The sequence below is a fragment of the Pteropus vampyrus genome, unplaced genomic scaffold, assembly GCF_000151845.1.
Source record: "Pteropus vampyrus isolate Shadow unplaced genomic scaffold, Pvam_2.0 Scaffold57, whole genome shotgun sequence".
In the NCBI taxonomy this organism is placed as follows: Eukaryota; Metazoa; Chordata; class Mammalia; order Chiroptera; family Pteropodidae; genus Pteropus; species Pteropus vampyrus.
The window spans coordinates 7,688,976-7,706,821 of record NW_011888838.1 but is presented as its reverse complement, the minus strand read 5'-3'; the positions used below and the strand labels follow the sequence as shown (position 1 = coordinate 7,706,821).

Sequence of the window (17,846 nt, the reverse complement as noted above, 5' to 3'; positions counted from 1 at the left end):
ACATGATAGCCCTAAATCATAAACTTGCATAAAGGAGTTTTCAAAATAAATATGATTTTAAAAATTGTTAATCACTTAGCATCTAGAACCCAATATGGTGATATAATTTAAAGAAATTTTTATATATAGAAGTACTTTACATCTCTCAAAAAAGTTAGCAAAACTTTTCAAAAGTAGTAAGTCAAGGTTTTCAGTTTTATTCATAATTATACCACATTTTAGTCAGTTAGAAGTTAAATTTTGGGGGATTACATGCCCTTTTGGTTTGGTCATTTTGTATACCAATATTAACAAATTAGAAAGAAAAAATCCTAAACTGAAGAAAAGAAAGAGCAATGAGAGAAAAAGAGGGAAAGGAATATACAAAGGAGAACAAACAGAAGTAAAATGAACTATGAACTTACATTTGTGAAAAGGCTTCCCTTTATTTTTTTATTTTTCTTAGTTGTGTTTATTTCTATTTCTCTTATTCCACCATTATATTTGATTAATTCATAGTCCTTGTTTTTTTCATTACTTTCAGTTACTTTGCTTAATTTGTTTTTTTCATTACTTTCAGTTACTTTGCTTAATTTATCCTCAAAGTCACAAATATGCTATATTTAATAAACATTCCCAAATTTATCAAGCAACAAAAAAAAGACATACAATAAATAAGCTAGCCCTGTGTAAGCTGTTTATGTGGTATGATAAGAAGATTAATTAAAAATCACAAATTCACCTGTTTTAAATCCTGAATTTTGGTAAAAGTAGTGTATTTAATCACCCCTATCTAAATTTTCCGTACTCAGTGAACTTTGTTTTGTTTTTGTTTTTATTTTCCAGATTAGATTACCTAGAAGAGATTAAGATTATGCCAATGAGAGATGTAAGACACCTAAAATTTGGTAGAGGGAAGATTTTGAAAGGTTAATGGCAGATGGAAGTGGCTGGTTCATGTAGATTTGTGGGCCGTATACTGCTATGGGAGGTCCAGGGTAACATAAAGTTATTCAGTACTTGGTGATATTGGTGACCACCAATGTGGTCAGAGAAAGACTGGATAAGTGCTTAACTTGATATTTCACCAGTTTATCTAATTGCAAACCCACAGGCATCATTTCTCACTTTGTATCTAAATTTCCATATATTTATTATAGAACTAGGAAGTCAGGCACCTTTCAAGCACCAGGAGTTTTTGATTCTCGGTTGCAAACCCCCTTGAGCAAAAAATTGCTGGAGAGGAGGATTCAGAATTAAAAGAGAATTTAATATTAAATGAGCTTTGAAGGGTAAAAGATAGAACAGCAACGCATCTAGATGAAATAGTCTGAGCTCTATACAGAGGCTGGGCCAAAATATTTAAATTTGTCTTCACTTTTGGGTTACTCAGTCAAGATTCACAATTTCAGGAGGAAAGTTCTGATTATCAAGCTTAGGTCATGTTGGCTATAACAAAGCATGGGGAATTAGGATTTGGTTCTTTGAGCTTCCACAGTGGAAAACCAGGCATGTGCACATGCCCTCACACTAAGACTACACAGAATGAAGGAAAGGAATATTTCCAAAAGGAATTTAGAGAACTTTTCACAAGTGGAAGTTTGAGGATTTACACAGTATAAACCCTACTCAAACACAGATGGAAATTCTCTCAATCGTGCTGATAAAAATTAGTAGCTTGATAATCTGAAAGTTATTTATATGTGATACATTGTAGCAAACCAGGATGCATAGGTTATGAGTAGAATAACATTTCTTGGAAAAAAGCAGTAAATAACCCAGAAGAGAGTTTGAATATAGATAACACATATCTACATGTTATTTATAAACTGTTAATCATAGTAATTGTCTATTTACTTGTTTATTTTCTGGCTTCTCAATTAGAATGTGAGAAGTGATCCTTTTTGTTTTAATCTAATGCCTAGCACCATTCTTGGAAGTGTATGTGCTGGATAGAGATCAGTATATCTCCCTATTTAGATAAGAAAGGAATAATAAGGTCTCTGAATTTCATTTTCTGAGTTCGTCTCATATTACACAATAAAATTTGTACTGTAATTAACTTAATCGACTTGAAACTTGAAGTGCCCTGAAATCATACATGTTTTTCTGACTTTCTGGCTTTTGATCTTATAAGAAACATTGCTCAGGAAGTGCTTTGATGAAAAAATGTGGCTTCTACTCAAATCTATAAAAAGAAATTACTAAAACAGTATTTGTGTATTTTATTCACCATGGAATGCATTCTTATTCTTATAACTAAGAGAATAGTTAGTCTACTGTGGGGTTTTCACCAAATTCCAAGAACGTGAATAAAAAACTGCAACCCTTGATAGACTTACAAGGTTTGACACAAGAAGGGCCTTCTTTCTTGGCAGTCAGGGTCATTCCATTTTAAGAATCCTGCATAAAACAGATTAAAAAGTGTGTGACAATCAGTGGTTTTTCAACAATCTTAAGGAAGTTACTTATATTTTGCTCTGCAGTATCCAATAGATAAATCCAAATCTGCATTTTGCAAAATACCACTTTGCATAACGTTACTATGTAAGGAAAAAGAAATCTATGATCAATTACGTTTGGAAATGGTTAAAGACTATTGAAAGCTTTCTTTCTTTCTTTTTTTTAACTGCAAGAAGTTTCAGAGCCTTTAATTCACTAATCTGTTTTACAAATTTCCAAGAGAAAGGTTATAAAATATAGTACTTCTAAAATGTATTTGTTAAAAAAAAAAAAATTTATTTTTTGACCTATCAATTACATCTTGGAAAATTTTGGGAAATATATATACAAATAATTAGAAAGAGGCCTTGTTGGTGTATCTCAGAGTTAAAAAAAAAATTAGTTACTTTGATTATTATATGCTCTCACCTTCTGTTGCTACAATTTCCACACAGACTTCTTTTTTTATAGTGACTGCCTGGTCCTCCACTGTTTTATGTTGCCCATTTTTAAACTGATGAATAATTTTCCAATGCCTATTCTAAAATAAAATGAATCTCCAGTAGAAAAAATAATTTTAGTTAACGAATTGGAAGTTACTAAAACATAGAGTATTCTTTGGCCATATTATAGTACAATTATAGTATAGACCACAGAGCAAGAGCTTTTAGAATTTGTAAAGCATAATATAAAACTTTAGCTTTCCAGGATGTGGTATAGTCTATAAGTTATATTATTTCATAGCTGAAGTTATAATTCTAATAATCATAATAGATTTCAATTACTATGTGGATAGATTCAACAAATATGTTATTTTTAATGAACAAACATAACTAGAAGACTAGTTAAAATATTAAAGTCATAATCCCTAAGAACAAAAGGTCAAAAAATATATTTATGATAAAATTAACTGCTTATAGAGATTTAATGTCCCAGTATTCATCTTGTTCCTTAAGTTGAATATTTAGAATATTCTGGCTGTAACGTTATAGTAGAAAAAATTTTATATAAAATTATCATAGCAATAGAATTATTCTATATTATATTCATGTAATGTAGCAGTAAAGTCATGATGCTTATGCAAAAGTAGATTAGAGGTTATTAATGTACTTTATAGAGTATTCTTTAACTTTTAAAACAAGATTTTTTAGCAAATATTGCAGAAATGATACTGATTCTCTTTACAGAGGTAGTATCCATAAACTTACACAATACAAAACATTGTACATTGATCATACTTTTCTTAGAAAAAACCCTTTGACCGACCAGATCCACCTGGATCACTAAGATGCCATTAGTAAATTAGTAAATTCAGACTCTTTGTGAGTTCATTAAATTTTTTTTTAAAAAATGTGGAATTTAGTTAATAATTTTTCAATCTCTTGAAAGTGGAAAATTGTGTGAAAATCAGGAGAGCAAGAAGGTATCTCTAGGTTGATGAGCAGGCCCCTAATACCACCATATAATCGATCACCTTTTAGAAAGATAATTTAGCAATACTTTAAAAGGTTTTTCTAACCTAATCCAGATGTTTTCCTTCTGTTGGTAATTGTTTATTTGTTTGTTTGTTTTGTTTGTATGTTTGTTTGTTTTATCAAAGCAGCAATGTCAGAGGCTTCATTAAAGTTTTGGATGGTGATAAGATGGCCACTATGATGTTGGCACATGCTCTGGGAAAGGAAAAGTAGAAAATTTAATCCTGACTTTTTGTATTATTGTTTACATTATGCTGAAATAAAAGAATACGATGCCATCTCCATATTGTATTGTTTTATGTAACTGGCCTGAATGAGGAGGAGGACTTAAATTATAAGTGAAAATATGAATACATACCTGTGCCTGAGCCCAGTTCATTCTATAGTTAAACTAGGTAAAGCAACTGGGTAAGTTATATAAAGAATAAATAGTGCACAAAGAATCATTCTGAGAAAAACTAGACTCCCTGCTGAGAAGCCATAACAGAAAAACCAAAAATACTCTCATCTTTGATGCCTTCCTGAAAACCTATAGAAAAAAAAAGAGCATATGGTGAGAGATAAAATATTAATTAAACATTTAAATACACTAATTTAACTAACTTTTCTAAAGTTAAGGCATACTGTTTCATTTGATATTTAATTTTCTATCCAAGGCAATTAAGGTAGCTGGTGAGGGGCAATCTTGGGAAGTAAAAGACAGTCTGAATCCTCCAATCTACGAGGACCAAGATAGCACAGGTACTAAATTGATAAAGAGAATATTGCACTAGCGTCTAGGTAATATATAGAATATTCAAAAGTTGGAATGAAGGCAATGGAATGAGTGTGCAGTTATATGGGATGCTGTGGATGAACAGAATATTGTTCCAGATTCGTGGTTAGGACACAATTGATTCAATTCTATCATCTACTTTAAGCAATGGAGCTTTTATATCTTGCTTCTTTTATCTTCCAAAGTTTCTACTTTGTTGGCTACATAGCACCTGTGTGTCCAAACATCTTAGTATTAATTATTCACATATGGAGTGAAAACAAAATTATCTTTCCAAACAATTCTCACAATATTCTCCAAAACATAATCCTTACTTCATTCAACTTGACTATTGTTATTTCTCAAACTTACTTCTAGTTTTCCCCCCTCTCTGCCTTTGTGATTCTTTTCCCCAAACTACTAAATATACTTACTTTTAGGTGAAAAAGTGACATAATGAAAAAAGAATGAGATCTGGAATAAAATAGATCTCAGTTCACACCATGCTCTTTATACTGGCATAGTTAGGCAAGATGGAAAAGTTGTCTTTAATGTGAAATGCAGACATTTCTTTTTTCTCTTATCACTCCTAAAAATGTGTTTAGTTTTGTTTAAATTTGTAAAATCTTAATTGGAAAAGATGAGGTTAAAGAGGTGATGAACTGTTTTGCAAAATAGTGTAAAAGAATATCTGTTAAGGGTGAAAAAAATATTTACATGCTAGTTAATTTTTGACTTTTATTAGGCATCATGAGACAAGGACACGGGGTCTTTGAATCTAGCTAGATATGACAGGATATGAGTAACTGATTTCGAAAGAGTCAACAGAAGATGTGTAACAGAAGGTTGGGGTCAAGAAGAATGAAGTCATGTGAAAGACTTATTGAATTTTAACTAATGGACATTAAGGGCACTTATAATAATTTGGTTAATTTTATTTTTATTTTTATTTTTATTCTGTAGTCCTGTTCTAACATCATTAAGTGGCAAGAAAATTCTAACAAATTCAACAGCCTAGGGTGAATGGTGACCTGGGGAAAAGAAAAAGCATGTGCTCATGCTTGGAAGAAGATAAAGGTAAAAAGGCTTCAATATGAAGAAATTTTGATGCAATTGCCAGAATTCATGCCAGGAGCTAGTGTTCAGAATGAAAGAAAATATCTTTAAAAAAACAATCAGGAATATTCTGGATGGGTCTCAATTTCCTATGATCGCACAGAATGTAACTTTGATGTATCTTATTAAGACGTTTTCAGAAAATACTGGTTTCTAAAAAGGAGAAAAATCACTGCGTGACCTTGGAGAGTTAGACTATATGAATTTCATTTACCTGAGAAGTGGAAATTAGGATTACAATGATTCCTAGGATTGTTATAAACATGGAGGGAAATAAATCTATGAAAGTTCTAGAAATATATCTGAAATAATAAATTTATTATTTCTCATTCTTCCTTTCCCCTTAAAGAATACTATTTTCATTCACAAAACCCTCCTCGCTTGCTTCATTTGGAAGTAATTTACACTCACTTTATACTTTTATAGTACATCAGACATCTATTAAGTTATTTAAGGTATTAAAGGATTGTAATGCCTAAAAGATAAATTTTGTATAGACTATTTCTCTTTATCATCCTTCCTTCCTTCCTACTTTTCTTCCTTCCCTTCTTCCTTCCTTCCTGCTTCCTCTCTCTCTATTTCTTTATCTGACAGGTTAAACATTATTATTTATTCTTGTAACCCTCAACGTGTGTTGCATCTAATAGGAATGCAATATTTTTTAACAGATATGGGAATAAATTTATTAAAAACATGAAAGTATTACATATCTCTTGGATTGAGATGCACCACGATTTTGTGACTCAGAGACAATAATTTCCAATCCATAATTATTTAGTTTATAAGTCTGAAACAAATGTAATAATACTTTGCAAATAACAGCTATTCGTATATTTTTGTCTCTCCAGTACATATCATTCCTATCAGACAGAATTATTCAATTATTCAATCTTTCGATGATGAACAACCTGAAGTTTGGCATGTGCACTAGCCATAAAAGAGAAAGTAGATGAAAAGAGATACAATAAATAATAGAAAGGGAGGTGAAATAATCCACAGTAAACTTTTAAAGTTCTAGACAATTTTATATGAAAACCATTTAACTACTTTGTTACAAAAAAGTTGAACTGAATAGACGAACCCAACTGATGATATCATAATTAAAATTTGAACTGAGCTCTTGGACAAAAAAAATTGCCACTCAAGATTATATTTTGAACTATGTTCAGGTAGCATGTAAACAGAAATAGTCCCTTATTGTTTATCTAAAACCAAACAAATATTATTCCAAATGCATGTACTTCATCCTGGAACTTCAAAATAACCAAATAAATGTGATAACCTTTGAAGTGTCCAAATCTATTCTTTTAGAGAACATTGTTTACACTGATGTTAGATAGACCTAATTTTACAGAAATACTTTCTTAACTGAATTTGTAAATAAATTGATAGAAAAGAGAATTAATTACATTTACCATTTAATTAATGCCCACCATGTGGCATGCACCTTATCCTCACAATGAGCCTTTTACAACTTTTTTCTTCTTGGCCATCTGACCAGTCCAATCCCCGTTAGCCTGCTGTAGAATATAAGTACTACAAGACAGATATCTTTGCTAGTGTTGTTCACTAATGTAACATGAGTATCTAAAAAAGTGCCAGACTCAGAGTATTTGGCCAGTAAGTAGATTTTTAATAAGTTAAAAAAATAAAACATGGTTAAAATAGTAATTTAGAGTTCTTAAATAATATAAAGGTTATTATACATTACACTTAAGTGCTGTACTTCATAAGACTATTCTTATTTTAAGATATCAAATTTATTTTTCTTTTTATGACTTCAGCTACCTGCACTGATTTAAAGTTACTTTTTGGATGTGTACAGTTTAGAAGTATATTAATCGCTTTTTGATCTCTAAACATGTTATGCTTATGAATAATTCTTTATAAAATCATATGAGTTTTAAAAAATACTAAACCAGATAAATGTGATGAAACGGTTTGTGTTTTGGCACTTAATCATCCATAAATTTAAAAGAATAAAAAGGGTTAAAATGATGCATTGGAAAATGAAGATGTTGCAGATAAAGTGCTTGGAAAAATAAATGCAATACATTTCCTAGAAATGTTCTGAACGCATTGGCATTTATTTACAGGTAAACTTAGAACCAGGAAATTCTTTGCTAGGCATATTTCAGTGACACAAAGTCTCCGGTGTTAGTATCTTTCTTCAGTCAGAATTAAATGTATAAATATAAAAATGAACAAATTACTCTAAAATATAGATTATATTTTAATCTAAAGACATACTGTAATTATTTCACATGTGCTCTTTAAATTTGGAATTTTAAAATATTGGAGAGGAATAGACTAGGAACCTATCTAATCAAATCATGTATCTTAATAGAATTCAACTCTACTACTAATCTCCTATTGTTGAGAAACTAGCTCTTATAGTTAAAAATGTAATTTGGCAAATGTTATTAATATTATCCTTATCAAGATTTGAGGCCAAACTTAGCTCAGAAAAAAATAATTCTTTAATATATGAAAAAGTAATAGAGACACAAAAAATATCATAATTGGAAATTAATAATAATGTTGTTTATTATAATAATAATGCCTTATGAACATAGACATAGATCAATTGTTTAAGATAATGAGAAAAAAGATCCTTGCATTTCAAAATGTAATTCTAAATGTGATGTTTATATTTAGCATTCATAAAACAAATAAGGTTGATAAATATGATTGAAATTTCTGATTAGCATCCATAGATCATATTTCACCAGTAAATGTCTAACCAGTAAATGGCTGACACAGAACATAGCATCTATGGAGAAACCTGGCAATCAATCAGAAATCAATTTCACCAAGTTTTTGCATGGAGTTCAAACCTACATTTTCCCTTTACTAAACGGATGAATTGTACTATGCTTTTTCTCCCAATTCAACCAATGATCCAAAAATCTTCCTCAATTTCTAGATCCTTCATCTGCAAATTCCTCTTCTGTGACCACCTATTTGCAGATCAGATATTTGGTTTTATAAGTAGCTAAATGATGATGACATTCCTAAATAGACTTATCTCTGCTTTTGGGACCAAACCCCAAAGATATGAAAGATGAAAGTAGAAAGGAATTCAAAATGTGAGAGAATGTAAGAATGTAGAAGAAAATAAGATCAGGATTAGGAGTCTCAGGGAAGAAAGAGAGAGAAGAGAAACAGGGAAGATAAACTTTTGAGTGTCTGGTTTACTCAGCACACTTTACAGTATCTGAGATGGCCAACTGGTGTCTGAAAGGCTATTTGATTTGGCTTGAAACATTCAAATGTTTGCATTATTAAAAAATTTCATACATATTCCAGTAATCTAGCCTCTCTAGATAAATCAGATAACTTGACAAGACTGGACCTGCATTTCTACAGGGCTATATTGACAGGGTTAAATTGTAATTATGTGCTTCAGACAAGCTATGAACTTTCATTTAACACACAACTAGACCCTTTTAATGTACATGTAGCCTACTTCATTCATTTCCTTTGCTTTGATTGCCTGGCCCCATAGAGGTTTGACTACACTAAACCAAATCACTAAAATGTCATTTACTCATTTATTCAAAAATATTTGCTAATAATCTAGAGCGTGCAAAATATTATACTAGTTGATCCAGATTATATAAAAATCCTTTAAAATATGGGTCTTGTCTTTAGGGAGATTAGAATGTAGAAAGGGAAATAAATAAGCGCAACATCTGCCGTAATAAAAGTAGAAAAAGATTAGCATTTCCAGGGATGTTTTCACTACATAAAAGAGAGAGACTATATTTCCAGTTATATTATCGCCCCTTGTGCCTATCTTTATCGCAACACTTATCAAGAAAGCTTGATGAGAGAGAGTATAATCAGAAGAGAAACTTGGTAGACAAATGGGTAGGTAAATATATATTTATGGAGTTATGTTGACGAGGTAAATCTTATTATCTGTCTATAAGACTGTCAGTATTAGGCATTAGATTCAAGTAATTTAAGTTTATACGTATATGTCTATGTATATAATGTATATATGTGTGTATTACATTTATATGACATTTACATGGTCTATACAAACATAGAGATTATGTTGATAATCATCACTGTCCTCGTATGTATATATAAATTCCATCGTTTTATTAGAAAAATCTCTAAGATTTTTAATAATTACATTGTACCCTCTTCTATGCACCTAAAAAGGCATTTGATTATAATAATAATAATAAATAATGTTTACTGAATAATTATAAAGTTCCAAGTACCTTACACAAATTATGCCTTTTAATCCTTACAAACATCTTGTAAAATTATCTCCAGTTTACAGATGTGGAGCCTGAGTCTAAGAGAGGGTAAACAACTTATGGCAAGAAAGAAAGTGGCAGGGCCAGGATTTGAATCCAGATTTATATAGCCTCAGAGCTAACACTACTATGATATATAATGACTGTATTTGCAATAGCAACATTTTTTTTTTTTTATCAATGGGAAGGGACATTCAAACCCAGGGCCATCACAACTGGACTAGTCAAAGACACATACATTCTCATCTGGTTTGTTAAGTTCTCTTAAGTCTCCTTCCTAGAAATTAATAGCGCCTCTCTCCCTACTCTGAATTCTCAGGTGACTGAGCTGAAAAATGTACAATAAAGTTTAATATGTTCTGTGACCTGTCCTGTCGAACATTAAATTACTTACTTGAAATAAAGAACTGCATCTTAATTCAACCTAATGTGGCATGTTAAATAAATGGGAATTTAAGTAAAAAAAATAATATGTTATATTAATCAATTAGGTTAGCAAAACAGTGTCTTTTATGATATTATTCTTAACAAAACAATAAATGTCACCAGTAATCAGAGGTCTAACCATGGTGGCATCTTTAATTCATCACTTTTCACTAATTTCTACATTCAATTAAACACAAGTTCCATCAAATCTTCCCTTTTAGTCACCTGCAAATCAACCTCCTCTCCATTCCCTTTTATAAACTTCATACCATCTCCATCTCTCTCCATTTGTTGGAGTAACCTCCTGATTGGACTTGACTTTTTCATACTGCAATTTCAGTGATGTTTCTAAAGCTTAAATAAGAAAACCTCACTCTCCAGTTTAAACCCCTAAACCTTACACAATCTCTAGGGCTTGTTAGATGCCTCTGCTCTGTATTCTCAACCCCTTATGCCTATCTTTATCATAACATTTATCTCACTATACTGACCATTTACTTATTTTTCTAGGACCTCAAGTTCCTGAAAGGGAGGAACTACCCATAAATTATATAAATGGCAGTAAATAATGTTGAGTGAATACATAAAAAAGAAAAAGAAGTTAACAAACTTGACACTTAAAACATCACATTAAATACTTTAAAAGAGACAAGAAAATATATACATTACCACACTAAATCAATTTAATTTATCACATGCTCTAAATATGACTCCAGGGAACTGAATTTGCTTCCTCTAAAATACATTATTATCCTCATTATATCACAGTTGGGAAAAGGTAAATAAGGGTACCTCTGAAAGAAATGTAAAATAATGCATAATAGAAGTCAGTATCTTTGACAAAAGTATAACCTAATTCTCATTTGAGATCATTTTTTATTGAATTTTACTCTAAAATCCTCAAGCCATTTTTTTTTTATCCTTTGGTTTCCTTAATTCCAGCAGGGTGCTCAGTTTTTAAAAAATGAACATACAGAATTGAACATACTATAATAATGTGATCTATTTTAAATATATAAAAACATACATATTATGTTATTTCTTTTTATTCAATTAAATAAACTTTGAATGTTTGTAAATTACTCTTCCCACTGGCATTTTGAAATACTGTACGTTAAGATCAGATCCCTCCAATAAATGTGTTCAAACCTAGATAGGTCATCTCTTAAAGGAGATGTTGAGGAAGGATCTTAGGCATATAAATGATTGGCCTAGAAGCTTCTTTAATTCCTTCTGAGCCTGACATACAATACATACAATACTACCTGTGTATTGCAATCTTCCATAAGGCTTGAAGGCAATTTTTCTACAAATCATCTGCATTGTAACAAATTCCTACATATAATACAGTAGATTAAAATAATTCTCTTTCAAATATACATTCTAATATAGATACATAGCATGTCTTCCTTATATAACTTCTTGCCTTGTTTCCATTTAACTCTATGTATATGCAAAGAAATCTTAAGGAGTTTGGAGATATGTTCCAACATTACTATCATTTGCCTAATTCTTTTTATTTCCAAACTCACCTTATAAGTAAGGTTACTTATCTCACTGTGGGATGTGGTTTTATGTGCTCCTGATCTCAATTTCTCTTATATCAGACTATTGTGTTGTGAAATGGAATAAAAAGTATAGGTTTAAATATATCATTTAAACCTGTAAGTTTAAAGTGTTGTATTCAAATCATTTTCTATTTTGTATATTTCTTATGTAAAGAAAGATTCACTTATGTAAAACCTGTACTGTTTAATATGTGTTACATCCTGTTAAATATGAGTGAACAAATAATTGCTCTAAGAAAATTATGTGTTGACAAGGATATCTATAGATGGAAGGAAAATGGACCTTGGGAAACCACAAATCTGGTGCAGGAGATGTCCTGTGGTTCAGAGCAGGACTCATTCTGTTGCAATTTTGGAGGACTCAAATTCTGAAACAACTCGAAATAAGTAATTTATTAAGCTAAGTATGTATTTAGGATAGATGAATTCAAACAAAAAAATAAATTAGTTATGAAGGAGAGCAACCAAGACAGAAAAAATATTACATTTAAGGATCAATCATGAAGGGTTAAATTACCTATAAAGAATTTCCCTCAAACAAAAAATATTAAAATTTTAAACTTTAAATATTAAAATTATAAAATTAGATTTTAATTAGTCTATGGAATCTTAGTTTGAGAAAGTCTCTAAAATATTTGATTCATCTCACTGTATAAACATGAGAATTTACCTAAAGAAAAGATGTTATCTTTTGATATTTTTGTTTTCTTTTCTCTAAGGAAACCAAATCAATTCAGAAAAATTCTCTTGTGTTTTGGTTTGGGTTTTCAAGTCTATTTTTATCTTGATGGAAACTTTCCTGTATAGGAAAACAACCATTTGTTTTATACCTTTTCTAGAATATAATAGAAATATATTAATACATCAAAATTTAGTGGTTTTAATTTTCAGTGGCCATAAAAGCTTTTCTAAGTATTAAAATGTACTTATAGCTTGAGTTATTTTTACATATGTGATCAAAGCAACATATATGTATTTACTTATGTTAGTGATTATGAGAAATTGTATTGAAAATGTTTCTTATAATGATAAGAATGGTAAGCTTATGGTTCCTTGTTTAAAAGAGGCTTTGCTGACACCTACAGCTTGATTTAATCCTTTGTTTTATACTCCAAAGTTTTTTTGTTTTTTTCCATCTTGGAGATGTGTACCATGGTTAAATTTGGCTTGAGTAAGGGAATGACTTTCTTTTTCTTTTTCTTCACCATTTCTATTCTTTCTAAATTTTATTCCAAAAAAAAGAAAGAAAGAAAAAGAAAGAAAAGAAAAGAAAAGAAAAGAAAAAAATGGGAGGAGGTGGAGGGACTAAAATGTCTGTGAAGAGTAATCATCATTATAATATTCATCTGGACAGAAATATTGAGGATCCAATTCAGTTAATACCAGCTTATTTCCCCAACTACATAAGTTACAAAGTCAATGCTTTCTCAATGTGGAAGAGTAGGACAGATTTACACTGAAATAGTGCCCCAAAACCAAATGTTATAAAATTCTTGATTTTGTCTCTATTTATCTTTTTTTGTTCTTTTTCTTTTTTTTCATGCTCAGCCTTAGCTTCTTCTTCTCCATGTTTTTTGATCAACTGATAACCATCTTTCCACTTTCTCTTGTTAGTGCAGCAAATTCTACTTTTTCAGCAGAGAGTTACTAACATCCATGGTTTTATTGATGACTTTGACGGCTAAAGCAAGTGCTGACTTCAGAGTCATTTCTCCTTATTTGTAGTCTTGTTTCAATATTGACACAACTGCAGCACTGTTATTTCCAAAGCATGTGGCATTCCATCCCCCATAATTTCCGCATACGGTTGCTTCCATAGAGCTGAAAGTCATAGTGCTTATCCCAGTCAATGTACAACAGTGAAACACCAAAGGAACATATTTCCTCAAACTGTGTATAAGCTTGTTTGATATCACACAGTGCTGTAACCAGCTGCTCACATGGAAAAGCTCCTGATACTGTAATAAATACAATGAGCCTGAGTTCATTAGTCAGAACATTAGTATCAGAAATTATGCCTGCCACACAGTAAGTCATGTCTTCATTGAATTTATAAATATATCAGAAAAAAAGACTTCATCAAGAAGCTTGCGGATGTTGCATCCCTCTGCTTCAAGCAAAACACTATCGTTTGCTGAAATTCCCAAACAGGTGCCTGCATGTCTAATCGCATCCACAGCATATTCAATTTGGTACAAGTGACCTTCTGGAGAAAATATAGTGGTCCTGGAGTCACATCTTCGAGACATGTTTTCTGAACTTTATAACTACAGAGAGGAGTCACTGAAGTCGAGGTCTACACAGAGTGCCTAACTCCGCAAGAGAGAACCACTGCCTCTGCCCGAGGGTCCACGCCAATTGCCTTTATTTTTCTTTAAATGAAGAGGCTGTTATCGTGAAAGAATAGATGAGAAAGGAAGACCAGCATGGTACCTCCAACATGTGTTCTGAGTACAACAGTTTAGAGAAGAGTATGTTTGAAAGCTGAGTATCTGTAGATCGATTTCTTAAATAAACCTGTCTCAGCCCTTGGAACATCTTCATGAGCCCCATATATGTACCTATCCATTTGAAGACTGCTGCTATTATAATTTAGTGTTAAATATAACTTTTCGTTACTGTCAGCCTTTGAAATGGATGCCCTCAAATACTTTAAAAGAAATCTGATTTTCACCTGGAGGATACATGTCTCTCCTGAAATTCACCTAAGAGAGTATAACTAATTTTTGTATATGTGGTCTGGAAGTAGATTCATACTTTCCTCACTTTCTAATATTGCTTACAAGCTTCTAATTCTCCATTCAGTGTAAAATGTGGAATCCTCTGAAACTTACACTATTTGATATGTGACTGCCTACTCTCTCACTGTCATCTACCAAACTCCTCATATTTCGAACTTAATCACTGAGGACTATGATCTCTTCCTCAAAATCTTCCTTTGCCTCCAAGTTCTACTGTGATAAGTGTTCATTCAACAGTCTTACATGACTCGTTCAAAATCCTAGGCATTGCTTCTCTAAGGTCTGCTGCATTTCAGAAGGAATACTCTTTTTGCTTGGGTTGTTTCATTTATTTAAGATATTAGAAATGATTGATTTGCCCCTAAATTAAAGTAGCAACCCCTCCCCATTCTTGTAAATTTTCAAAACCAATTCTGCATGTTTCTATGTGTTTCCTATTAGAGAGAGTTAGGAACTTTAGCCAATTCAGTCAATAACCACTGCTTCAATTCTTTCCCCTCCTAATTTCTGCCTCCACTTCACTTCTGCAACCTGTTATTAAGGCTAACTTTAACTTTGCATCAATAAATGTTTATTGATTACCTAAAATTCCATTACTTTTAAAAGGTTAAATTTGAATATGTTAGTCTTTTATCTTAACTTCCTAAGCTTCTAGTTCTTTTATTTGACTATTTCTACAACTGTAGTTATATTTTAAGGGACATCTACTTCTGCAGCACCAATATTTCTTCTTTCTTCTATTAACTATTTTCTAAGTCATTTAGAATCCATAGTCCATTCAACCATTCTATTGTCAACATTCTAAACTTAGCTCCAGCGTCCTTTCGAGGTGAAATGCAAAACCTGCAATCTGCACTGCGTAATGAAGTAGCCCTTAGACACATGTGGTTATTTAAAATTAAGTTTTAAGTAATTAAAATGAATATATTAAAAATTTTGTTCTTCTGTTACATTAGCCACATTTCAAATGCTAAAAGCTATGTGTAACTAGTAGCATATTTTTATCATTGCAAAAAGTTCTATTAGACATCCTTGGTCTGAATTATCTATTCCAAAACTGGACTATTGAACCCCACAGAAGAAAACCACAAAATCATGCACATAGATGTCATTGTATATTTCTGTGCTCCAAACTTATCTAGACCATGAATGTTTCCCACAAAAATGAATACATTTCCTATTTTCCACTCTGCTATTTCAAATGCTCTCTACCTAACATAAACCTAACTGCACCAAATCTGCCCTCATTGTACCTGCCAGCAAACCTGCAAATTCATTCATGTGCACTTTCCTTTTCTCTTTCCCTCCCTTTTCAGTAGAACTAATGTTCCACTTTCTTTTTAAAGTCAGGTCCTGCATCTATGCTGAGAATCATAACAGTAACTTTGCTCTATTAACATTCTCTTCTCTGAACATTTTCAACCTCTGTCACTAATGATTTCATTTAACATGTTGAAGTCTCTCCCTTTGGAAGAAACAATAACAACAAAGCCTTTTTAATCCCATAGCCTACTGCTAGGTCTTCTTCGACAGTTTCTTCAAATAATGCCCTATACTTACTCTGTTTACAATCTTACCTCCCATTCACTCCCAAATATATTATACTGTAGTCTCCCTTATCTGCAGGAATATAATCCAAGCCCCCCCACCCCGTGGATATTGAAAATTGTGGATGGTACAAACCGAATAAAATAGAACAATTATAACAATATACTGTAATAAAAGTAGTCTCTCTCTCTCTCTAAATATCTTATTGTACTATACTCATAATTCCATTTAAAAGAAGCACTTTATGACTTCTCTTTGGCATATCCTAATCGCCAGCATCACTGCTCTTGCACTTTGGGTTACCCGACCACAAGTAAAATAAGGGTTACTTGAACACAGGCATTGCAATACTGTGACAATTGATCTGGTAACATAGATGGCTACACAGTAACTAATAGGCAGGGAGCATACAGTGTGGATATGCTGAACAAAGGGATGATTTACATCCCAGGCAGATGGGACAAGATTTCATCATGGAACTCATAATGGTGTGAAATTCAAAATTTATGAATTATTTATTTTTGGAATTTTTCATTTAATATTTTCAGATAGTGGTTGATGACAGGTAACTGAAACCGTGGAAAGCATAACCAAGAATAAGGAGGGAGTACTGCAATTTGCTTGCTGCCCCCTCCAAAAGTCACTGATGACCTTCTTCTGGCTGGTTCCCTGTGGGTACTCCTCAGTCTGTGTATCCAATTAAATCCTTGCAGAATTTGATATTACAGACTCCTATTTTCAAGGAATGTTTTTTATATATACCGTCTCTAATAAAACATATTCCTGGTTTTTCTCCTTTCTCTCTGGTTTCCTCAGATAGCTCTGCTTCTTTAACAACCTTTTATATATTGATATTTTCAGTAATTTCTTCTGAGTCATTGCAGCAGATGTTTGTTATATGTAGGGGGTATTCATCTTCTTTAGAAGAACATTTCTGTATTTTGGTAATTTCTCATGTTAAAATGCCTCATCTTCTCAAGATAGAAGCCTAAAAATTTATTTTCTGAGCCTCCTTTGCTATTGCAGTGAGGCATGTGACCTATGTTTTACTCATCTGATTCACTCTGGAGGTACTACAATTGGAAATTCAGTGAACATGAAGAAGCAAATGTGTGGGAAATTAGTGTCTCAATGAGTGTGATGGCTGAGGGCTCTAGCTCTTTGCTGGCTAGAGTGGCAGGACTTCTGGTGTTTATTCTCTAGTATTGTCTGTATAAACTTCAGGTCCTCTGAGAACTGGCGGAACCTGTGTGAGCTTCAATATTTCCCTAGAATTGCTCCATAATAGGTTTTAGCACTGCTCCTATCTAAGTTCAGGCCTGAAATGCTGAACCAGATTCTGTAAACTACTGAAAAGCATTCAGTAAATTTTCTGGCTTATAAACGGTGTAAGTTTTTATGTCAGAAACTGAGAACAATAATCAATACAGCCTTTATTTTCTTTTTCTTTCTTTCTTTCTTTCTTTCTTTCTTTCTTTCTTTCTTTCTTTCTTTCTTTCTTTCTTTCTTTCTTTCTTTCTTTC

The 17,846-nt window shown here is 31.9% G+C and overlaps 1 pseudogene; it reads right to left on the bottom strand.

Moving 5' to 3' along the window:
* Positions 1 to 13,603: 13,603 nt before the first annotated feature.
* LOC105292470 lies at positions 13,604 to 14,359 on the bottom strand (annotated as a pseudogene).
* Positions 14,360 to 17,846: the final 3,487 nt, after the last annotated feature.